The following is a 25,961-nucleotide window of genomic DNA, read 5'->3' on the forward strand; positions in this document are numbered from 1 at the left end:
CTCAATTTTAATGTTTCATAATATATGTCCTGCCTTAATATAACTATCTTCTTCTTTTCAAGTCTTTAATATTTACTAACCTTATTTGACTTGATCACCATTTAATATTACAGAGAGAAAATGAAGGCAGTTCTATTTTTGTACATATATAAAGTATTATACACTAGCGGTAGTTATTCGGCGTTGACAAACAGACAAACTATTATTTAATAATAGAAAATAACACTCTCCGTTTCTCATGAGCACACCTAGTTACTCAATACTAAAGTGTTCTCTCTTCAAGAGCATAAGAATAATAATAACAGCTTGAGAAAATTAAAAAAAAAAAAATTATTGTTCAGGTTGCCAACATCAACGATAAAACTCGTATGCTAAAGAATGTATAGCATTTACAATTGTTCGCTTGCACAACCCGTGGGCCGGGGTATATTATAGGATATTAGAAGGGGTCCTTGTTACTCAGGATAGTAGCGGCGATGGGTTTTGATGCCACTTGTGGACTAGTGGTTAACTAGCCTAAACCGAGGGCTGGGGTGTATTATAATATATTCAAAGGGGGCTTTGATACTCAGGATAGTCGTGTCAATAGGTTTTGATCCACCTGCAAAACCTGTATATATATTTTGCAAAATAAAGTGGGGTCACTTATAACAATTTCTTATCATACTATAGTTTGATTGTCTCTGTACAATATAATTTTCAATAAAGATGTGCTAGATCAGATATGTCAAGCCTTTTAATGTAATGGACCACATTGCCACGTGAAATATTTTAATAAGCTGTGGAACCTATTATGTTAAATTTCTTAAGAAATGGCTTTTTAGGCCAAACTCCTTAAAAAAAAAAGCTAAACTGGTATCCCTGTTAGAGTTTCAGAAAATACGAAATACCATTACATATTTGTTTTTGTTTGTACGTATTATGAGCGTTTTGATAATATTGCGACAATTTCTGCTTAAAAATACTACTTCGAATGAGAAATGGGCAACACGTAAACATTCAGCAGACCGCAATGTTCCCACGATCCAGAGTTTGGCCATTCCTGCACTAGATTATCAAATTGTTTTCAATTAAATTGTATCTTAATCAAATCCTTAACGATCAAATGACGTGGAATGAATTGTATAATAATCAAATTACTCACAATCATTTTACCTGACAATGTAAATGAATTTAAAATCACCATTCTAAGTCTATTAGAAATTTTATAGATTGCCCGTAATAATATTGTTCTGCAAAAAAAACACTCATTAATATACATTATTTGAAATATATAGCATATGAATAATAATTTATTATCATTTCAATTGAATTAAAATATGAAATTGTATATATAAATAAATTAAGTATAATTTTTCTGCCAAATGTCCAAGCAGGGATATGCTCCTAAATTCATTCCAATTTCGAAACATAATAATATCAGTAAATTTGATGAATCTTAAATATAGATATCTTTGTAATTTCTACATAGTAACATTAAAGATTGCTCTTATCCAGATTTGACAACATACATAATGATAATGTATAATACAAATTAGACTGCCCCTTTTTCAAGTGTATGTTTTTCTACCTTTGAAAAAATACATTTTCTGCTAGAACAATCAAAAACTCACTTTGGCTAAATTACAGGCACCTCAGTCTATGAGTAAAAATTGTATTTATATGTTTGATAGTATTCAGTTTATCATTTAATAATATTGTACAACATTCCTTGAATAACTACAGGTAAAATATGAGCAATCGCAAATCATTCGTGCTCAATCTTAGAACCCTTTAGTTAATTAAAAAAAGGTATACAATATTTTTAAGTGATAGACCAAATACTAAAAAAATATAAAAAGTACAGTTGTTGAGTACATCATATTTAGACCGTGAGTTGGTCATTATTCCCTCAGAATTCGATTAATGTACTGGGTGATCCATAAGTCTAAACAGCAACTTCAAATTAATAATTCTCATAGAGGGTGTATATCTTTTAAATTCTGTCTGTTGGATATGATTCAAGTAATCTCCATTCTTTTTTTTGTTTTTAAACAAACTTTTTTCATGAACCCGAATCGCGCATCATTTCGTTTCACTTGAGAGAGAAGAGCTGTAGGATCATTACTAAGCCCCTGAAAGACCTCAATGTATCCAACCAAGTCATGAGTCCACTACACAATCAAGCGGTATAAGGAGACCGAGAGTGTTGATGGGAGTCCCAAGAGTGATCGGCTGAGGTCCATGAGAACATCCAAGTCGATCAAGGCAACGAGGATACCCCTGTTGGTTAAGGAAACGAGATCGGAGATTAACTGCAAGAAGAAGCGCTCCATGAGGCTGGCGTGTCTCGAGAAACCATGCATAAGGCAGTGAGGGAGGAAATTCGTCAATTCTTGTTCACACGTTTCAATCATTTGAAACGACGAGAAGATCCGCACCGTGGATCTGGCTTACAACAGCCACAACAACCGGTTGCTGGGTCTGAGCATCGAGGATATGCCCTAAACAAGTGCAACGTGTTTGTGGTCTAAAAGTCGGCGGCCCCTGTGATGGTATGGCCGGATATCACCTCTTGTGGGATGAAGACGCCCTTGATCTTCATTCCCGAAGGTTACGTTCTATCAACGTCTCTATCTGGAAATATTACAGAACCAAGTGCTTTCCTGGACCAAGAACCAGCACTGGGAAGGACTTACTTCTTCCAGCAGGACGGAGCACCTTCACATACTGTAAAGTCTTTAAAAGAGTGGTGTCAAATTTACATTCGAGCACTTTTGGTGCAAGGACATGTGGCTTCCTCCTTCCTCAGATCTCAACGTAAAAGAATTCTCCATTGAGTCTATTCTGAAGAGGGAGGTTAGTTTTACTTCCCACCGTAGCGTCGACGACATGAAGGTAGCTATTGTCTGCATGGGACAACTTGTTGGAAGAGACCATCTGTACATCGTGTAAAGCAGTTTTGAAGCGTATGATAATTGTAGTCGCTGCAAATGTTGGCCATATGGAATGAACTGACACTCATTTTGAAGGAAATTTTACGCTGATTGCAATGTTATAAAAAAATGTTTCGAGAAATAAATATCTGTGCACTTTCTTGTCTGTTGAATTTGATGCAGACTTATGGGTCACCCAGTAATTGCTGGTCAATTGTTATTATTGTAGGGAGGGAAGCATTAATGTTCCCATTTGGGTTCTAATGATTTGATATTATTGATACTGATATTAGAGTTGCGTGTAAGGATTATTCAACTTGATGTGTTATACTATTAAGGTCGTTGTATGTCTCTGAAATATTGCATTAATTAAGTAGTTTTAAAAAAAAAACCTTCAACTCTAAATTCAAAAATAGGATATATCTTAGTTATTTTGTTACCTTTCTAAATTCAAGCCAGCTAAAAAATAAAGTTATTGTTATGGAGATAACTAAAATGAATAAAAGAGAGGTGAATAGGTGAAAATGGCCAATTGTGACTCCAAAATAGTCTAAATGGCCTATAACTTTGCCAAAGTGAGTTTTTTGATTGCCCCAGCAGAAAAGACTTTTTGCAGTGTGACAAAAATATGAATCCGAAAATGGGGACAGTCTACTATGCATTCATGCCCTGATCAAACACTTGAGTAACACTTTACAAAGAGAGTTATCTATTTTGTGATTATAGGTATATGTATAGAGTAGTCACGGGGATGATATCTGTGTTGTGTGTATATATTTATATATGGCCTCACTTATAAAGATAAAACATTCTCTTAATGATATTATTTTGTTGGATTTCTATTCGTCATAATTGATAATAGATAAACAAACGACGTTTTATGTTTCTTTATTGAAAAGGACAAAGATTTCTTTATCAATTCCTGAATATAAAGTACTACTTCACGATAGCTTAATAATCTATTTATAAATATATAGCCCCTCAACATAAAAACAACCATGAATGATTTTTCTCAAAATTGAATCTGAATTACTTATATATTCTTTGACGAATTATCACTATGCAACAAAATTCAGGTATAAAAACTGCCGTTAGCTCAACTTCACATTTTTTATTGATGTTTAAGCTATAGAGCACAAAAATGATATTCAAAAGGTTCAATTGTAGTACGTTTGACCTTTTTTTTTTAAATCACGATTTTGAAGTATAATTTCGATACAAAGCCATATTTTGAAATGAAATAACTATATATGAAAGTTAAAAATAATAAAAATGGATAAAAATATTTAATCATTCAGAAAATAAAGCATTATATAGTGAATCAGTTCGTACAAAAGGGGTTTAATTATACAAAATCAAGTAAAATGAAGGGTCTTATTTAGAAGCTAACATTTTTTTCAATTACATTATATTATATTTAAACCTTAATAATAAACCTTATGTTACAACTAGAAAAGATTTGCCGTCAAAAAAAGTTTGATTTTAATTGATTTTTTCTGTTTAACTTTACATTTTTTTAACAGAATATTTAACATTTATGCCATGTAAGTTTGTGTGAAAATAATTGCATATAATTAAGTCAAATATTTGACTAATTCTAAGAAGTAATGAATATCTTAGACGCAGGATAAGTTCAGAAAGTAAGTATAAATAACTCGATTAGATTACTTACATCTAATCAATAAATACTAATCAAATATATTGGATATGAAACATATTTATATATGGATTAATCTTTCTGTCTCTAAAACATTAATTAATTATTACAGACTTAATTATGTTTAATTTTTAAAAAAATCATGCATAATTACAATATGTCTATGAAATATTGGTTCTATGTACGGGGGTGGTCCGAAAAGTTTCAAACCTCAACGTGAAGATGGCAGCACTTGTAAATAAAAGTTAGTCACATCGATATAGCATCTGTTGGCTGTTACTTGCCAAAGTTTCGGCCATTTCAGAGAGGAGTTGTTATGTCACAGTCTTTTGAGTGAGTTGATGTGAGTATTTTTGTGAAATGGATAAAAATGAGTATCAAGGGTTCCTTAAATATTTGTTTTCCGAAATGGCTGAAACTTTGGTAATAGACGTGGCTACCTGTTTCAACCATTTTTGAAACAAATATGTAATGAAAACTCGATACACAATTTTGTCAATTTTCAAAAAAAACTCTCATATCAAATTATTCAAAGAACTGTTACATAATCACTTCTCCTCCAAAAAGGTTGAGACATTACATTGAGGTCAGAAAATATTCAAACGACTCTTGTATATACATATGAAGTAAAATCATTAGTTGGAATTTTAATCATTTTTTGTCAAGAAGTAAAAAATTAAGTGTTCAAATGCATTTCTTTCCATACAAAAAATAAGGTTTACAATGTTTGAACAATTTCTATGAATGTTTAGAGAAAGCTAAAGGGCTCTAAAGTTTTTGAAATTTTACATATTCTCGGATAAAAACGTGATTTTATTTTAATATCATTCGTGTACTACACATTACAGCTTGATAGTAAAATTAACAAATTTAATTAAGTTAAGCTTCCATCAAAAGTTTTTCTATAAATGTTTATGATAAATCATGTTTGATGTGTCTAAAAGAACGATAAAAATATTTAAATGAAATGTAGCCTTTTTGCCTATATGTTTGTTCATTATGTATCATAGCCAATGAGCCGTTACTGATATCTACAAAAATTTTAAATACGGTTTTTTTACTTAGATTAATAAATAAAAAATGCCAATTTTGATGATGTTAGCCTTGATGACCTTTTTTGAGGACAAACATCTATATCGCTAAGTTTTATAATATAAATAAAAAATATTGGAATGAAAATTTAGTAGGAACTCATTTGATAAAAGATATAAGATTAAGTTTAATTAAATAAATACTATTTTAACCGCGTTATTTATCAAATAAAAAGTGAAATCATTAGAAAGATGATAAGACTGTTATGGAAGGATCGAATATCCAATATTTCATTTATTAAGTATCGTTGAAGCTTTGAAGAAAGTCAGGCTTGAGAGAGCCTGCTCTAACAAGGAAGCCGTCCATGGGAAACTGAGTTCTAAGTTCCTTACAATTGCCAACATTTACAAAAGCTCCTTAAAGTATTCATAAATTTGTATATCTCTCCTTTAGCTATATATGTAGACCAAGATGCATTTCTTAAGCCTGAGCAGGCGTAACAGTTTTTTCTGTTCCATAAAATAATTTATCAGCAATGGTTTTGAGTAACTTAAAAATACCTCTTCAGTCCTCCCATATTCTCATTTGTCTAATTTTTCGTCAATGAATGGAATGATGTTGACACCAGACTGGAGTGTAAAACCCCAACCTTTTTGCCAATGACCTCATTTAATTACTCGAAGGCATTTCTATGTTTTGAATGACAGAGCATGGTATATTCACAACCAATCTCTTTGATCCTTTGAGCGCTAACTTCTCCAGTAAATTGATCTTTTTGCGACCTTTTAACCGTTTTTAGCAGCAATAAATACACACACAAAAATAAGTTAACCAATCATTCTGAAAAATAGCTGCAATAAATGATCGATTCAATAGTTATCAAAAAGTTTTGCCTCTGTAAATGACATTTTTGAACCGGGATGGTTACAATATTTTAAGTATAAGTATATAATATTTAAAAAATATTTATTTTCTTTTTTAACTTTGAAACTATTCGGATGTATTAGCTTTTTAAGTTTATTCTGAAATAAACCCAATAAAACAAAATTGAGTAACTATTTTATTTAAAAAAAAAAAAACTATTTGTAGTCATGAATGATCTAAGAACAACAATTTTGAGTTGTTACAATAGGTAGTTGATATGGAACATATTCATAGTCGTCGAAAAAACGGAATGATCTGCCGCTATGTATATAAAAAAGAAACTAAAAATTAACGTGGTCATCCTGACAATTTGAAGAATGTTTGGGGAAGAGTAGAATACCCTTCATGACGTTTCATCTGCAGAATTTTTTTAAGCGGGGGGGAGGGGGTCGAAATCAATAGTTTTTTGTTGGTCAAGGCAATAATTATTTCCTTCGGGCTACAGTCCCTCCAGCCCATCACCTGCCGACGATTCTGACATTATCTAGTCTTGCTTCTGTAACAAATACTCAATTTCGCTCTTAGTCTTTCATCGCTGTTTACTTTACTTCTATGTTCTCTCTTCAAGAATAATGCTTTGGAAATTTAAAGAACATATCTTGAGGTAGGAACTAAAAAAGCCGCTATCTTTTCCATTATCATATTATTTTCATGTATAAACATATTTGTCTCCCTTCTATTTATGTTATTGTTTGTGATTTTTTGTCTGCCCTCTTTTCCATTGGAGTCCTTTAATTCTACCTACCTATTTGAAAAATGATATTGGAGACAAATAAAGTCCCATAAACAGGATAAAGACTTTTATATTACAGCCAGACCTCTATTTGAGTCATAAATTCCCAAGTCAAGGTCGAGTTCTTATGCTCCGACTCCGGACTCGAGTAAATCAGCTCTGAGTAGATTATAATATTATGTACAAATTATTATTAAATATTCTTTTATTTTGATTGGAGCTGAATTTTATGGAAAAATAAACGTTGTCTACAAAATTTCAACTTTTGTTTGCCCAAAGATTGAGATGATGGGTTTCTGACTTCTTTCATACCGAGAAACAATATGACTCACATTTACTCGTTTTGTGCTCTTTAGAGTGGTTTTTGAATAATGACTTTTTCCAACATATTTGCCAAAAAAGTAAAATGATAATAATAACTATCCTGATTGAAACAGTCTGAATGATCCGTTGATATAATTACATGGCCTCTTTGATAAATTGCTAGATATAATATTAGGTTTTTCAAATAAATTTTTTGAAATCATTTAACGGATAAAACTTCAAGTTGTACTATATTTCTTATGCCAAGTACAGTGACAGCCTTTGACAGAGGGGGAAGATCGTGTCTATGTAAATATTTCCATCTTAGACTACGGATTCAAAAAAATTTGTTGTCTCTCTACAATTTTGATCTTTTATATTAAATCTGCACCCTCTTTTGGTTGCCCTGGAACCAAATGTCGTTGTCATATTAATTTTTTTTAAATTCCGTTCAATATACATACAAACCACATTCATTAATTCTAATTTCGTCAGAGGGGAAGAGCTGTAGTCGGAGCTGCTGGAGATTCAGTTCACAGAGGAGGAACAGAGATGCAGCAAAGTTATGTGTCTAATTAATAATTAAGGACAAATCAGCAACCGTTACTTCTGTACCACCGCTGGCTGACAATGCATTACATTAAGGACAGCAGGAATACACTGGAGGATTCAAACATTTCACAAAGAACTATTTCGAGGTCACTGAAGACTCCAGAAAGGTCAGAGACGTAGAATTCATCAAGAAGGTGCGCACCATCATTGCAACATCTACGTGCAAGTGGTGGAGCAGACTGTGACACCCTGGATAACCCATATGGCCAAAAGACGCTCTAGGTGTGGTAATAGGACTCTGCACCCTTTCATGTGTCCAAAAAATATCGTGTCTTGCTTTAGGATAACTGCTATGACCTCGTGACATAGGACCAGTGGCGCCCCAGCAGCATTTATCTTCATCCGACGGATTATTTTGTATGTTGCTACCTTGAGGTACACACTAAGACAATTCCACACATAAAGAAGGCAAGTCTGGTGGCCACCATTAATGAGCACTTCGTATCCATGCACAGGGACCTCTTCATCAAGGCCTTGTCCCGCCTCATAGACCCTATCGATGCTGAGGGCAATTATAGCCAGTAAGCTTCAATGCACATGATCTACAATCACATTGTTATTTATTTGAGATAAAAATATCAAAAATTACAGATTTTATGTTGTTTTGAGTAAATACGAGAGAGGGCGCCCCCTGTATATTCATATTCATTCAAACCTGGTCGTACGCCCACATGCTCTAATTGGGCCACCCGCCCGAAGTGGTCATATTTAGTTTTCAAATTTACCATTCTTACATAATCGAAAACCTGATTTAAGAGGTCACCTGCACAAATAACTTTGTATCAATTCTAAATTTGAAAACCAAAAACGACCCCTTTTTGCAGTGGCTATTTGACTATAATTAAAAAAAATTAAAAAATTGGAATTTATTTTATCGAAATGGCTTTTGTTTTGATGCACCACATATACGCGATCTGAAAAAGATATTTATAATTGAGGAAATGTGTAGAAAAATCAATAAAATGAGAATATATGTATTTAAGGAAAACAAATCCCGCTAGCCAAAGAGGGATATGATTGTTATTCTTATTATTGTAAGGTCAAACGTGTATTGTGCGTCTCTTACAATAATATACAGTGAGTAAAGGAGCCATATAAAGGAGTTAAATGAATGGAAAACTAAGATATAATCCATAAAAATGAACAATAGAAATTACAAAATACAACGTTAAACACTGAGCTAGGATAGAGAAACAATGATAGCTGCTCAATAGAAAATAGCGAAAAATAAATGAATTGATAGCAGGGTGGAACGCACACAGTAAATCAATGAAGAGATAACAAATTTAATTATATATACATATATGTGTATGTTGTCCATCATCAAGAAATCAAGCTAGGATGATTTTTCAGTAACAAATCTACTTAAATTGTCCAAATAATGATCTGTAATTTCTATGTATTGATTAGGGTAAGAAGGTGCTACCTTGGGCCAGATCAAAGTTTGAGGACAACTTTGTTTTCACTCAAGAGAGAGCTCCGTGTCATCGCACCGCTGGGTCTTCTTGAGAAACAACTTTCCAGAATTTTGGGACCTCAACATACGGCCGCCCTTCTCTTCAGACACGAACCCATTGGACTACTCTATCGAGGTGCATCTGGAGGAGAGGTTCTGTGCAGCTACTCACAGGAGTGTCCAGTCTCCAGAGGCTTCCATCAATAAGGAGAGGACTGCAAGGGATTTCCTCGTATTGATGTAATTATTGGAAATGAGGGCTCACATATTGTATAAAAGTATTCTCGAGCACTATTTTCAGATGATTTTGTTAAATAAATGTCCTCACGAAACCTCTCGTTTAAATTTTACTCTTGACAAATAGAAAATAATAAAATGTGTAAATTGACTGATGTTTTAATTAAATAAAGCATAATGAAATAGAAATTGTATGATGGTTTTTCTATTCATCATTTATATACTATTAGGAACGGGAAGATCTAGCCTTTCTTCATTAGGATTATTGTTGCTTGCTTGATGTTGAAGGTTTTTTTTTTTCAAATTGGAGAATACAATTCTTGTGAGGTTGTAGGATTGAGAATAATACAATCTTAAACAATAGGTTCAAAGATCCTTTGGTACTTACACGTCTTTTCAGGAATTCTGGGTTTGACACCAACAAGAAATTTGTTAGAAAAACTTTTCCAGAAAATCAGACAATTATCGAATATTCTTTGGTTATAAAAAGTTTTTACAATTGATTTTGTGCAAATAATGTCTATAAAAAAAAGATATAATAATAAAAATAAACCAGCCCATAGCAGCATCCCTAAGAAATCTATAACTTTATTGTCTGATGTCTGGGAAACATGGATTAATTTTAAATCTTTTATTAATATACGGTATTAATATACTTGCTTAAAATATATGTTTTTTTGCTTAAAAAATGAAATAAATTACTTAAATTTCACAGTATTTTTTATCTCTTTTTATAGTTTTTTAATTCTATAGTATATTATAGTTTTCCGGACAATTTTTGGAGAAATGAGAAACACGGATAAGAAAAGAAGAGCATATTTATGCGTCTTAAATGTAGGGTTAATTCCTGACTAATTTAGGCTAATACGTTACTTGTATTAGGTTTTTAATTTATTTTTATGCCAAAAAAAGGAGGGAAAATATAAGTTGTTGTAAAAAAAAGTCCTTTATTTTTAATATTTTTTTTTTCTATTAATGTCAAAAAGAAAAAAAAGGAAAACATTGCTTAAATGACGGTCGGAATCGACAATTTGCAAACATTTTCGACAATTATCCTTCCAGAACATGGAGCATAACTGACATCAAAGCTACCAGAACAGGATGGACGAAACCAAATTTTCGTGTAATTGCCTGTTACAGTATGATGACCATAAATACTATTCACATTGCCAGGTTTCTAGAAAAACTGTAAAATATGTCGTTTTTCTACTGTCCTTTCTTGATACACACTAAAACAATATTTTTTCACAATCACAAAACTCTCTGAGACGTTTTTATAGTACGAAATCGTAACTTTCTAACACTATTTAGTGTAAACGGATCGCATTTATAAAGCGAGAGATACACATGACTAAAGTCATCTTATGAAAAAATAATGGATTTTCTTTTACTAAACCTATTATGACTCTGTACGGCACACATCTCCTTGAATTCATATCTCATTCTAAGTTTTATATTTACACAACAATATCACAAATATATATTGTTATAATAAGCACATCTTTTGTTACATAATCATATCATTCAACAATAATTCTTATTCAAAACTATGAAATAACTTTAAAATAGGGATTTTTTTTACCATATCCATAAAATGCTTTTTTGAATAGGCGTAAGGCACATCCTTTATAAAAATATTTAAAAATGTTCACTCTTTTTTTTAAAACATTAAAAGTTGTCAAAAGTAGAAGAAGAAAAAAGTTGAAATGAAATCATTTAAAAATATGTATTTATTATATACATATAAATACATTTACCCCATGTCAAGACAAGAAAAGAGATAAGAAAACTTACAGAGTGACTTAAGATAATTTTTAATACCTTATACATACATAATATATACATATTAAGGTGTTTCATTTTCCGGGAAACAAACTTTTAAATTACGGGCTCCAGAGAAATATTGGCAAACCATTTGTAAAAAATAAATATGATCAAATTTTAGTATTTCTTTTCATATTTTAAGAATAAATAAAAAGTTTTACCCATAATATATTCTCAATTATCATGTTCTTCATTTTTATCATTATTACTAGGAATGTAAATATTGGCTTAATTGAAGTTAGTGTAAAAATCACGCCTGAGAGAATTTTGAGAAACGACATATAGTCTAGGAAAAAAAAACTTAATCCCGTGTAGATTTTGTAAGTTTGGCCCCTGATAAAGATTTTCTATGGGATTGAGGTCCGGTGAGACTGTCCACTATCAATCCCACTTCATGACCTTAAAATTTTCCTTCTTGAGCCACTCGTGTGTTGCTTTGGCCCTATGTTTTGGGTAATTGTCGTGCTGGAGGACTCATCTACTGCCCATTTTCAGTTACCTGCCCTGAGAGAAGGAGGTTGTCCTCTAAAATTTCTCCAAACATTCATCCTCCCATCAATGCGGTGAAGTCGTCCTTTCCTTTTGACAGAGAAACACATCAAAAGAATAATGTTTCCAGCCCCTTACTTGACCCTGGGGATGGTGTTCTGAGGGTTATACAATTTTTCTTTTTCCAAACACTTTTTTTGTCTTTGTTTTGTTTTTTGCTTCCTCTTACAATAAACCTAACATTAAAATTATAGACCGTTCTTTTCTTTGACAGTGGGCAAACTTACAAAATCGGCAAGAGATCAAATAATTATTTTCTCCGTTGTGTCTGCAGACAGAAATCACTATAGTGTTCCTTGCCTACTGATACGTTAGAATTTAAAAAAAGAAGGAGAGGAATCATTAATAAAAGCATTTATATTTTCCTCATACCAACATATACTTTAATGAAAAATTAACGCTTACCTTAATTTAGCCAATATTTACATCCTCAATTATCTATAATAGTGCATGGGTTGTTGATAATTAAGGATATAAATATTAATTATCAACAACCAACGCACTATTATTGATAATTAAGGTTGTAAACATTGGCAAAATTAATTATCAATTTATCACATATTAAATTTTTTGCTCCGCTTCATAATTTGCCAGAATGCCGAAAAAAATTTGTAGTGAAGAGCGGAAATTCATTTTTTTTTTTCGATAGGGAGAGGCTACAGTCCCTCCAGCTCACCCCTGCAGACGCCCCTGGTGGTATGTATATTGAAAGTAAAGATATCAAAGACAAAAGAAGATTAACAAGACACTATGAGAGAAGATGAGTTGATCAAATTTCATCTTTCTTTGGGTCATAATAATAGAAATCTTGAAGAGATTTATTGCATTAGAGGCAATTGGAGTAGATTGACTTCAAGTAAGAGGATTTTCGTATTACCTAAGTAGCATGTATTATGTACATGTTAGTCCTACTTGGATATATATATATATATATATATCAAGTCACAAGGTCACAAGATTTTTCAGTCTGCAAATTCTTTATTGCTATGTTATGTTATGTTTATAGTTGATGAGCTTGCTTTTATTTTAAGTCTGACTCTCTCATTTCTTCATCCATCTTTCTATCTCCCGTGTTGCTTCATTACAAGAAAGAATTCTCTGTTTGGGGGTAAATACAACAGACTATAGTTTGTAGAGAGACCTGTTTAAAAAAAGCAAAGAGTAATTTTTTAATTCATGGATAGATGGTTAATTTATATTATTAGAATAATATAAATAACTAATTAATACTGACGTCATAAATATAACGCAAAGTTGGGAGCTGATATTTTTACTTCATCCCATCAACAAATTTCAAATCAATCATGATGAAACCTCATCAAATGGCTCTATGAATAAATAAAAAAAACTGAATATCTGCATTGAAGACTACTTGATACAAATGATCACCCCGTATATTTGAATTAAATCAAAGTAATATGTACTAAAAACCATTTAAAATGGCTAACTTCGTAACACTTTTTTAAAAATTTGACCGATCACTAGAATTGCCATTTTGTTCGGAAAAAACGAGAAGAGAAGGCAGGAGAGATACCTATACATAGTTCACCTGAATTTAGACCTTTGGTCATATCAGTTGACTGTTGTTTGATTTTGGAGGGAGAAAATGAATCACTGTTATAAAGTGGAGAACCTTCAACCTTTTAAACATCATTAGTGCTTAAGAAAAACATCTTTATTATACTTAAATTCATTAACATTTATTTCATAATGTATTCTTAAAGCAATTTCCACCAAAAAGTTAGGTGATAATTAAGGTTGATAATTTTGGTAAGGATACAAAAGCGTGCGAGGAGAAGGGAATTCATATTAATGGCATAATAAACATCTTCCTCTATCAAGAACGTTATGAATTCCCGTCTTATTATTCAATATTAAAATAATATTAGATACCGATAGATAGTCGATAGAGAGCTGAATAAAATGCCTAAAATAACGTCTCCTTCTGTTTGGATTTTTAGAAATGGTGACCCAGGAATTTGGAAATACTTACCGGAGGAGAAACAGATGGCTTGTCGGATTAGTCAATATAGATGTGCCTTTAGTCCCCCGTCTAGAATTAAACGCCACTCATTATTCTCACCTCATATCAAGAGCATGGATATTCATCTAAAAATCATGTAAATGATGAATACATCAAGTAATACTTTAACTCTGATCTCACAAAGATGATTATTGCATGTAATATACCCTTATCCATCGCTAATCATCTTACGTTAAAAATTTTTATGGATAAATACACGGGTAAACTCGTCCCTTCCCGAGGAACCATCATTAAATTAATGGAGGATGTTGGTAATGATGTTATTTATAGACATAACCCCATTGTAAATTGTGAAGTTGAGATAATTTTCAGCATGTTTAGAGTCATCCATACCAAATTACGATCAAAGTAATTTGTAAAAGTATTCAATATTTACTAATTTCGAAATGGAACTCTGAATTTTGTACCATCTAACAGTAAGTATTCATTTTTTCATAAATTTAACCATAAAATATGATTCTAATTTAGCTAAAAATATCAAGAATTATGATATACAACTCAATTAAATGGCAAAAACAAGTGCTTAAATGGTCATAACAACGGGGGTAGTAGCTTTGGATGGTTCGCAACTAGTTTGTCTGAGACTAGTTTCTTCACTTAAAGATTTGGGTATGATCATTAGGTCTTCCAATATTACATAGTCAATAAATATTACTTTTTTATCACATAAGGATTAGCTATGGTTGATAGGCTCCAAGAAATGGTGTTCAGAAAACTCATAAAACGCAAAAACAACTACTTAAATGGTCACAACAACGGGGGTAGTTACATTGGGAGTAGCATTATAATTAGCAATTGTGTGTATTCTTCATGATATGTTGTTATATAAGCATAAGTAACGGGGATTTTTTTTTTTGCTCTTAATAAGGAGTAATATCGCCGTACATTACTACATAATTAGCTTTTGCTCTAAATCTTTTTTTTATTAGTATATTTATTGTCTAATTTTATAATTTTGACATTTACTTTATTATAAATGATTCTTTAGATCTCATCGGTAGAGATATATCTATCCTTTGCACAATTGTATATAGCAACTTCCACATGAAGAAAAAGGGGCGATTATCTTTTTGATTAAACTCCACAGCTGGTTTGTGTTTTGCAACCTAAAGTTTTGACATATTTAACAGAATTCCGATGGCAGACCAAAAAAATATTATTTGGATCAATCTATTATTTCAAAATTTTGTATTTATAATTTATTATTATTAGTTGTTATATGATTATAATTGTTTCATTTTGTACATTTAACATAAATGTATGATGTTTTATTTTTTAGTATGTAGATTATATTTAATTTAAGCCTTCTTTTTAAATTTGGAACTTCAAATATATTTCAAAATACTCTACTTTGTCGTTTCATTAGTTATTATTCTGAGAATATGGTTCATAATGTACTAGAATTTCATAGAGTGTGACGTTTTCAAATCTACTGTAACCGATAAAAAATGTCTAAGTCAATTATTCGTAGTATATCTTCATTAAACATTTTGCTAATAAATACTTTCGTTAAACCCTCAAAACTCATAAAAAAGAAGGCAGCTGATAATCACATCAGTATTTTGAACAATGATACCATAAGTCTTTCTCCAGTTAAAAGAGAAAAGTGAATTGGTTAACTTTTTATTAAACCTTCAGAGCTACATTCAGAGTTGAATATCATTTATCTTATTGGAATTGTTGATTATTAATGTAAAAAAATGTAACAAATGCGTGTGATACCCCTTTTGTCGGCAGAGATCTTTACTCAATTACTCATGTATCTTTTTGCCTTTATGTATTTCTTTCTATATAGTCGGAAGAGTAATTTGACAATTTATTTATAATAAATTTAATAAAATTAGTAAAAAATATTGAATCTGGGAAGAAAAAGTCACGTGGCCTTATTTCATGATAAAATAACTAATGTCTTGACCACAAGCTAACCGTATTACAGGATAATAATGCAGATAAAAAAAATTCCTTACATACCCAGTTTTGTATATGGTTAAAAAGATAAGAATAAATGGTATATGAAAATAAAAGAATACATATTGTTTTTTTTATAAAGATAAATAGTGCTTCCTTATTAAACAAAAAATATATATCAGCTTAAAAAAATGGTGCTATTTTCTCCACTTTTTCATTATTTTTCTTTGCCATTTTTCCTATAATAATTTTAATTCATATTAGGTCTAATATATAATAAAATTAGGCATTTAAGGGAAACCATTTCTATATACAGTATGCCTTAACTCATTTTACTTGTTGATCCCATTTTGACGTGTAATAGTTTATTATTTTCATTACTATAAATGAAAAAAGGGTTTCATTGTTAAAAAACTTGGTCATTTAGGCCCCAAAACGGACGGCATCAACAATGCTAACATTGCATGAAAAGGCTCTATTGCTTATACTCTTGGAACCGTAATATGCATAAATAATACGATAATGGAAGAGAATCAGGCTTTTTGAAGTTTCTCATGAATTGTGTTCTGTATTTTTCCAGCTCTTATTATTATTATTGAAGAGATAATGTAAAAGTATAAAGTAATCCTCAGGGACGTCAAAAAGGTTATGTCTATATATATATAGACATAATTGGGGGAGAGCTGGTTTTCATTTTCAAAACTTTAATTATTGTCATCCCCACTCTAACTGAGATTTCAAAATTTTAGAATTTAAATTAATTTTTTTAGATTTTAAAGTTAATTAAAGTGGCCAGAAAGGCTGAAATGTTGAATAAGGTAGGGAACATTTAAAGAAAGGAATGAGTGGTAGAAAACCCTATTTTTTATCAATGCATATACAGGAGCGTCCGTAGGGGTGGACTTGGAGGAGCTGTAGCATCCCGCCCCCTCCCAAAAAAAATATTAGAATTTTTCCTTTTTACTAGAAAATTTAATTTAATATTCCAAAAAAAAAAGTTCAATAAAAATTTAATTTTCTGTGAATACATATGGATTTTTGAAATTGTTCTCCAAAAAATTTAATATTTGAAATTTTTTTCCGAAAGTTTTATTTTTTGAGAATAGCTATGGATTTTTGGAGTTTTTCTCCAAAAAAATTTAGTATTTAAAATTTAATTATTTTTTTTAATTAATTAAAATTTCTAAATCGAAATATGTTCGTTTGTCAAAAGTACAAGATTTCCTCATTCATTATTTTTTTTGGGGGGGGGGGAACTACAGACCCTCCAGCCCACCTTCTGCGGACACCCCACTCACTAATGTCAGAAAAAAAACAAATAATAACACTCATGATTTGTTGTAGAGTTATATTACGTGTAAGTCCTTGTTAAACTCAGAGTAGAATTGATGATCGACATTGGAGTAATTCCTCTCAATATCATTGCTACATACGAAGTGGGGCATTGTGTTGATTTCCTTCATCTCATAGATGCTTGCAGCTAATTTAATGAAACTTTATGACAGCTAAGCTGCTCTTCTCACAAACATTTTTCAAAATATTAGGGTATTCACGTTCATTTTCGGTTTCTTTTTTATAAACATACCGGCAGATAATATTTAATATTCAAATATGGTAATACATATTTATATATACAATTTCTATCTTGTATAATAAAGTGTATAAGTTGAAAATCAAAATGAGATGAAGAAGTTTGCAATGAAGAATTTAGAGTACAACTTGTGATGAAGATAATGCAATTAGTTGGTCAATATATTCATGGTCTAACCTTTAACTATTAATATGATGAGAATTGTTCATTGAGGAGTACGTGGTGTGTTCAAAAAGTAAGATAACTTTGTATGTTTTTTAGGAAAAAATATTTATTTATTCATCAATATTTATGTTGATCCCTTCAAAGTAATTCCCCTCAGATACAAATGCACTTATGCCAACACTTTTTCCAATCCTACAAGCACTTCTCATATGCGTTTTTTGCTATAGCTATGTGCTCTTCTAGTGAGACAGTTTTTATCTCCTCAATCGTTGCAAATCTCCGTCCTTTCATAGGTTTCTTCAGTTTTGGGAACAAGGAAAAGTATCATGGGGCCAAATCCGGTGAATATGGTGGCTGAGGCATGATTGTGGTGTTGTTTTTAGGCCAAAAAATCTCTAACAAGCAAAGGGGCATTATCGTGATGTAAAAGCCACGAATTGTTTTTCCAAAATTCCGGATGTTTTTTTCGTATTATTTCTTGCAAGTGACGCATAGCTTCAATACAATACTCTTTATTGATCGAACTACCATATCATAAGAACTCCGGATGTACTACGCCACGGTAGTTGAAAAAAAATAATAAGGTGAAGCAAAACCTTGACATTTGATCGAATCTTCCCGGCTATTTCGGAAGTGTTTGTCACACATGTAAACATTTGTTTTTACTCTAAAAAGTTTCACCGTGTACCACTGTCAACATCAAGGGGGTTGAAGCACTTAATTTCAATTTTTACTTAAAGAAAATGATGCAAATTCTTTAATCGATGTTTTTCTATGCCAAAGAATCGTGAAGCACGCAAAATACTTTTTACCGTTACGCCTCTCACAAACTAACCAATCATATTATATAGCTGAAACAGTAAATATATGTTCGTGGCGGGTGCACTAACATTAAAAATAGAGCATACTAAATTCACGTAGCCCGGGAAATTTGAAAAGTAACCTTAAATTTTGAACATACATCGAATATCATATGTAGTATTTTATAGCACATAAACAGTCAATTGTCCACTGTTATGTAATTATTCGTAAATACATAATACATGAATAATTTGAACAAATCAAAATGAAAGGATCGTATCAATGTAGAATTGCTCATTAAAACAACTGATGATGTAATTAAATAAGTCTAATGAGACGTAGAAATGGTAACTTGTACAATTTTTTAATACGAGTGAATACTTGTACAGACATCGCAACTTGTACATTATATAATATATATATCTTTAAAACTAATCACTATATAATTACTTCCCTCTCAAGGAATGAAAAAAAGATACATATAAATTATAATACTTACTATAAGGAAAAGAAGTAACAAAGAAAAGCCTTATCCTTAATTACTCCTGACCTATTTAAAGTACCCAACTAACTATAATCATAGGTAGGAGAGAACTTGAAATGTTTGATGTAATAGTTGGAAAATCCCGACAACCGGTGGGTCAGATGTACTTTCTAGGAAGTTTTCATCTGACCCTAAAAAATGTATTATGATTTTTTATTAAAACCTTATTTTTCATTATTACTTCTTCAATAAAAATATGGATGAGACAAGGATTTTTGTTTTTGTTTTTTACAAAGGGGTTTAAGTTAAAGGAACTATATTTAATTGATATTTGATGACAATAAACTTAAATTAGAAACGACAGAATTAGACGAAAGGTTGTTGCAATTGAAACGGACTGCACTCTTTAGTTCTAAATTAGGTCCAGAACAACCCTATCTATCTACAGGGTGAGGATTTCAAATCAGTAAATGATAAGGATAATGTATTTTACAATTTTTTTCCTGAAATGAGGTTAGCAATTCAGAAAACCTTTGCTCTTACATGACAAGGCTCATAGTGAAGTCAATCAACTACCTTCAACCACAGCCTCCAACCTATCCCTGAACCTGGCACAGCCTTTGATGAGGGCACTTCTTCAAAAATGGAAGCCCGCAAGGAGTTAACAGTGTTACCTGCACATTTATTCGTCTCTCTCTCCAATATCCCCCACCTCTAGTAGTCCAAGAGTAACATTTCCTATGCCCAAAACTTGAAGGTCTTAAAATGTTGGTTTGTTCGCTCTAAATCCGGTTGCAATTAACCAATTTCCACAAACCGTACTAATTTAAAATTATATCATGTCACCGGGTATTTTAACATCTTCTTTTAGTATAATTACATAAGGAGTTATTTGCATCCTTGTAGGTGTGGCCGGAACGGAGGCAACAAATAATGGCTGCCCGGCGTTCATACATCTCAAGAATTTTGTATTATTTCTGATACAATTTCGCCAGCTGAATCTGATAAGTACACTTTCATAAACATAGATCTCAGTGTTGCAAAGATATTCATATATATCCACTTGTTACGGATTTGAAATAAAAACACTGTATAACTGTTGTTACTGCATGAACGTAGGTAGTAGCAGTCTGGGTTGTTGGTATTGTAGATATACCTGAATGCTTTTAATTTAGTGTGTTGATTTTTGAAGTTCGAGGTATTTTATTCTATTTGTATATTGTGTAAACAGTGGATTTTATTATTCATAAGCTCTTGAAATGAAAAAAAGAATATGGACCCAAATGTCAATTAGGACGAGGGAAACATGCCCTCCATAATTTATGGAAGCCTAATACCACATCTTTACTACATATATGAAACTATCAGGAATCGACTGATATGTAAGTCTTTTTGGGACTGATATCGCTTGGATTATTATTGTGATACCTTTAAATTGTGGATTCAGTTATAATTTACGACGCTCGGTATGCCCACACATGAGATTTTATACAAGTTTTTAGTTTTTCTTTAACAGGAAATGACGGTTAAAAGTAATGTGACATTGTCAGGGTCAAACATATTAATTAAAAGTGAAAAAAATAGAAAGAAATGTCTGCCGTCTGCACATTTTAGTTTTCAATGGTTAATAAATTAAAAACTATTTTTCTTTTTCATTTTTATGTTTATATAAAATTTAAAATCAAATTATTTTTTTCTCAAACCAAACCCTGAAAATATGGTTGTTTTTAACTTTTAAAACGTATATTCTCTGGAAAACTAAAATTCTTGAATACCTGCTTTGATACGAAAAAATTAATTACCCATTAGTGATCATCTTTGGAAGTAGTACCAAGATTGAATATGGAATATATGTATATACATATACAAGCCTCGGAAGCAAAACGGGGACTGTTAATAAATACTAATTATGTAATTAAAACAGAGAGGTTTCGTAATTTTTCCCTGCATATTCCGAATCTCCTGTCCTTTTTGCATAAGTAAACAATAATAAAAATTTCTCAAATCTTTCACCATGAGTGAGCAAGAAGCAAAAAGGCAGAGAATCTCAGACTTTCTGCATACAAAAATTAAGGTGGCAGAGATTATGGACATTGTGAAGTGCTCCAGGAGCATCATTTTCAGGTGGCCAAGATGAAAAAGGATGGATATCAAGGAGGACCCCACAAAATCCATGAATCGCCTCTCTAACGAGTTTGACATGGACGAGGGGACAATCACGAGGGCAGTGAAGTAGGACTAGGGGTTGTCCTCTTACACAAGGACCCCATATCACCTGTTGACGGACACTCTGAATGAAAAGAGACTCCAGAGGTGCATGAAAGTTCGTGCGTGGATCAAGCCAAATGGATCCACAGTAAAAAAAAAATCTGACGAGAAGATTTTCACTGTGGACCAGGTGTACAACCGTAGGAACGACCATTGGCTCGGGGGATCACCAGCGCCGGTCAAGTGGGTGTTACGTACAAAATATCTGGCCCAAACAATGGTCCTGGGGGTCGTGGCGTCCGACGGCAAGAAGATGCCTCCCTTCTTTTTTAAAGCTGGGGAGAAAATTGACCAGGAGGGTTACTACAAGGTGCTGAGGTTCACCATGATGCCATGGCTCAAGCCCACTTACCCAGAGGACAACTATGTGTGGATCCAAGATGGTGTACCCTCACACAGATCGGTCAAATGCCAGAAGTTCTACACCGACAACATGACTGATTTTTGGCCCAAAAATATGGTGCCATCATCTTTGCCAGATTTGAACCCGTTGGACTTTTGTGTGTAGGGAACTTTGGAGAGGGAGACTAACCGGATATCTTACACGAACGTGGACTGCCTGAAGGCTGCCATTGTGAAGGAGAGGAACAACTTGTCTGAGAAGTTCATCATCATCTCCTGCAAGGATTTTCACCACTGTGTGGAGGCTGTGATTGCTGCTGAGGGTAGCCATATTGAGTGAACATGTTCACAAAAGGTTGTGCCTCAAAGTTTTGTCACAAAAAATTTCTAAATTATTTATCAAAAAATAAAATTATTGACATTTTTCTAAAATCAGTCATTCAATCCACGTTTTGCTTCGAAACCCTGTATATATGTTTTTTTAACATACAACTAAAACTTAACTAAAACTGACAGATTCACCGATTTATAGTTTGAGCTCTTAACCATACGTATATAGGATGCTTTAATATCGCTAAGAATACTTTTGAAGCAAAAAAAACTACTTTATTCGTTCACTTATTTACAATAAAACCTTTAAAAATGTTTCATTAACTCAAAAGCTTTAGTAATTTGTTTTATTTGTCAATAAACATCAAAGTTATTATAAAAGATCTAAGCTGTCCCAGAAAGTATTTGCTCGGATTAGTTTATTTTTTATTTAAAATATTTACTACAGGCTGTTTGGGTCGTTCCAGCAGCAGTAGGCACTAACATCCCAAGTATTAGTTGTATGGGAAAGTCAAAATATTATCAATCAGCCATGATGTTAGGAGTAATTGAACGTGATGTTATAGCCTTTCCTCCAGTCTGGCTAAATTGCAAAACAGATAGCATCCAATACAATTTTTTTGGCCCATAATGTTAATTGTTGTTTTTAACTGCTCATATGAGTTTGAAAATTGTGTATGGACACAAGATGAGGTACCATGCCACAAATTAAGGGTCACACAATCCTACTTAAAGATAAAATTTAGGGTCAAAGGAACTTTGGCATCCGTTTCAACAAAGTTGAATCCCTTTGACTACTATGTGTAGAGCCCCATCGAGGAAAAGATCCGTGCTGGGCACCAACAAAATGTCCAATTTGACTCTAGAGTTAGTATGTTAAAGGTTTAAAAATAGAGTTGAAAGATATATTCCTTCAGAGGGTGTATTTTTTTATATGCAATATGTAATTTAACATATTATCAATACAAATTATGCAAAATCAGTATTAACTTTTTAGTGCGCAAAACCTCCTTCTAAAATCAAATTGATTGATGTATCTTAATTTGTTCTAAAGTTATGGTCGATTATCTATTTTTTACGTTTTGCGCTACCTTGACCTCTCAAAAATATTAAGCTCCTAAGGTGTCCATATATAATCTTCAAAATCGATCTGTGACTTTTTCCGTAATCCTGGCGACTAACAAACAAACAAACAGGGGCAAACTATAACTTCAACTTCGTACGGTGGAGGTAAAAAGTTATTAATTTTACAAAATTTAAGTTTCATACTGCATATATATCAGGGATGTCCGAAGTATTATATTATAAATTTTTTTTGTTTGGAGAAGATGCATAGTTTTTGGGATTTTTTTTAGAAAAAACAATTCAAAACTACATAGGAATTCGCAAAAAAATTCAAAAATCTATTCAACATTTTTCACAAAAAACAGAATTTAAAAAAAAAAGTTGAGAAATTATATTTTTGAAAAAATAATTTTAATTCGGAAAAACAATTTAAAAAGTTAATTCTTTGGAAAAAATTTTTTCTAAAAATAATTAATTTTTTGGCACAAAAATTTCAAAAATTTTTCTTTTGTTGTATTTAAAATTTTTTTATAAAAATGGATGAAATGTTGGCTTATAATTTTAAAAAAATATTAAATTTTTCCAAAAAAAAAAAAAAAATCCACAGCTATTCACATAAAATTAAATTTATTAGAAAAAATTTCAAATTTATTTCTAAAATCCATAGTTATTCACAAAAAATAAAAAAATTGAAGAATATTAAATATTAAATTATTTGCTCTACATAATTCCCCCTCATGACCTTTTTATTTATGAAAAAAATATTTCAAAGTCTAATTTTTTTTAAATTTTGTCATAAAATTCTATTTAAACCCTAAAATTCCTTATTTTGAGAGGCTACAGCCTTTCCAGCCCACCTCCTGCAGACGCCCCCTTCCACCTCCTATTTCCACCACTGAGACAGTGTACAACATATTGTCATACCGCAACATAATGAAATAAATATGAAGTCCAGTCTTTATTTCTCTTCAAAGTGACCTACATAATATGTACTTTTATTTATATCCACTTATTGTTAGAGCATATTATATAATGGCCCTCAAAGTATCATCAAACTTTATTTTGTGTTGTGTTGTGTTTTTATTTTAATTGGAGGTCCAGGTGGTATATTAAGGGAAACAGAGGATGGCGTGCAAAAATAACCTTGTCTAACTTGCTGTAATGTATGTATGTTTATAAACACAGCTAACTAATTTGTAGAATACATATTATATAGTTTTTATAATTATTTGAAATTATACATACATAATATGTGGAAAGTTTTTCGCGGAAAAAGAAGGGATATTTGTGACGTCAAAATCAATTTTCTTAAATTAGGAAGTTGTGTAGGGGTTTCGGTCTGAGATCCTTATAATTTTTTTATCTCTCCTCATCACTAATGAAATTTCCAGATGTTGTGTTCAAATTATGATTATGTACAATTTGTAACTACTATATAATTGTACAAGTTGCAAAGCAAAAATGAGATGAATCATTTTAAATAAAGAATTTTACTGAACTTGGGATGAGAATGATGGAATTATTGAATATTTCTAGAATTCTCCATTTTTTGAAAAAAAAAAAAATCTAGGAATGAATTTTTTTGCAAATTTGGATTTGTGGCGGGGGGGGGGGGATGAATCAGTCCGCTATTCCACCTCTGCAGACGCCCCTACATAAATAATCTTAAACAAAAAGATTAGAAGATTAAAACTGCAAAAGATTGGTGTCTTCATCATTATGAATATATACAGTCGAATTTTTTATAAACATATTTTTTTAAGAATTAATCTATACTTTAAAGTCGAAATTTAATCTATTAGAATTCGACGTAGAATATAAAAGTTATCCGGACTCAATTTTACAAAAAGTCATTATGGCTACCTTTTCTGTCGAGTTAATCACTTTTATAGATTATTTCATTATAAAAATTTAAAAAATCTTAATATCTCATGACTAGGATTTCCAGACCAAAACCCAACACAAGTATATATCTCTTTGTCTGTCTCTTTCTACGTCCCTCTCTGTCTCTTTTCTTTTACACTCATTCTTTGTTTCTATTTCTCTCTATTCAGCCGTGGCACCCTCTGCAAGTTATTAATATAGAGGACTCTCTGTGATCATTTTGCATCAACTAGACTTAAATATACTTAATTGCAGAGATGTCAAAATGTGTAGCACGACTTAAAATCAAACTTCTAAGTTATTACCAGTTTGATTTTAAGTCGTGTTATAGAAATTGAGCAATTTAAAAAAAATGAAAATGCGTGTAGATCAATACTTTTTCCTCTATTTGAACTCCTCTATTTATGAATACCTTTACTAATCAAAACATTTTTGTATCTCGTTGTACCACTGTTATACCATTATCGGCTACTTACTACTAGATACGCCGTATTAAGCTCATAAACCTTATCTGCTCACATTAGCCATTTCTTAAGTAGGTATTTACGTAGGTTTAACTAAGATAAGCATGATTATAATACTGTAAAAACCCATTTGACATATTATTCATATGAATTAAGAATTTGACGAAAAGTCATTTTCCATAAAGAATAAAAATAATTTTATTACATAATTAAAAAAAATATTATTAGTGTAATATTATCTAGACACATCATCTATTTTTTACGGTATTGAACCACACTGGGAGAGGTTGCTAGTGGTAGGGTAGACTGGAGACAGTTACACGACTTTTTGCCTTTAGCTCAACTACTCGGAGTGCATTTTTGTAAAGCCCTT

General features: G+C 31.7%; 1 long non-coding RNA gene across 1 annotated transcript; it reads left to right on the top strand.

Moving 5' to 3' along the window:
* The first annotated feature begins 9,423 nt into the window (after nucleotides 1-9,423).
* LOC139905294 (uncharacterized) lies at nucleotides 9,424-10,058 on the top strand. Its single transcript, XR_011779931.1, has 2 exons — nucleotides 9,424-9,528; nucleotides 9,587-10,058. It is a non-coding gene; the product is annotated as an uncharacterized lncRNA (long non-coding RNA).
* Nucleotides 10,059-25,961: the final 15,903 nt, after the last annotated feature.

Source organism: Lepeophtheirus salmonis, chromosome 5 (assembly GCF_016086655.4).
Source record: "Lepeophtheirus salmonis chromosome 5, UVic_Lsal_1.4, whole genome shotgun sequence".
Classification (NCBI taxonomy): Eukaryota; Metazoa; Arthropoda; class Copepoda; order Siphonostomatoida; family Caligidae; genus Lepeophtheirus; species Lepeophtheirus salmonis.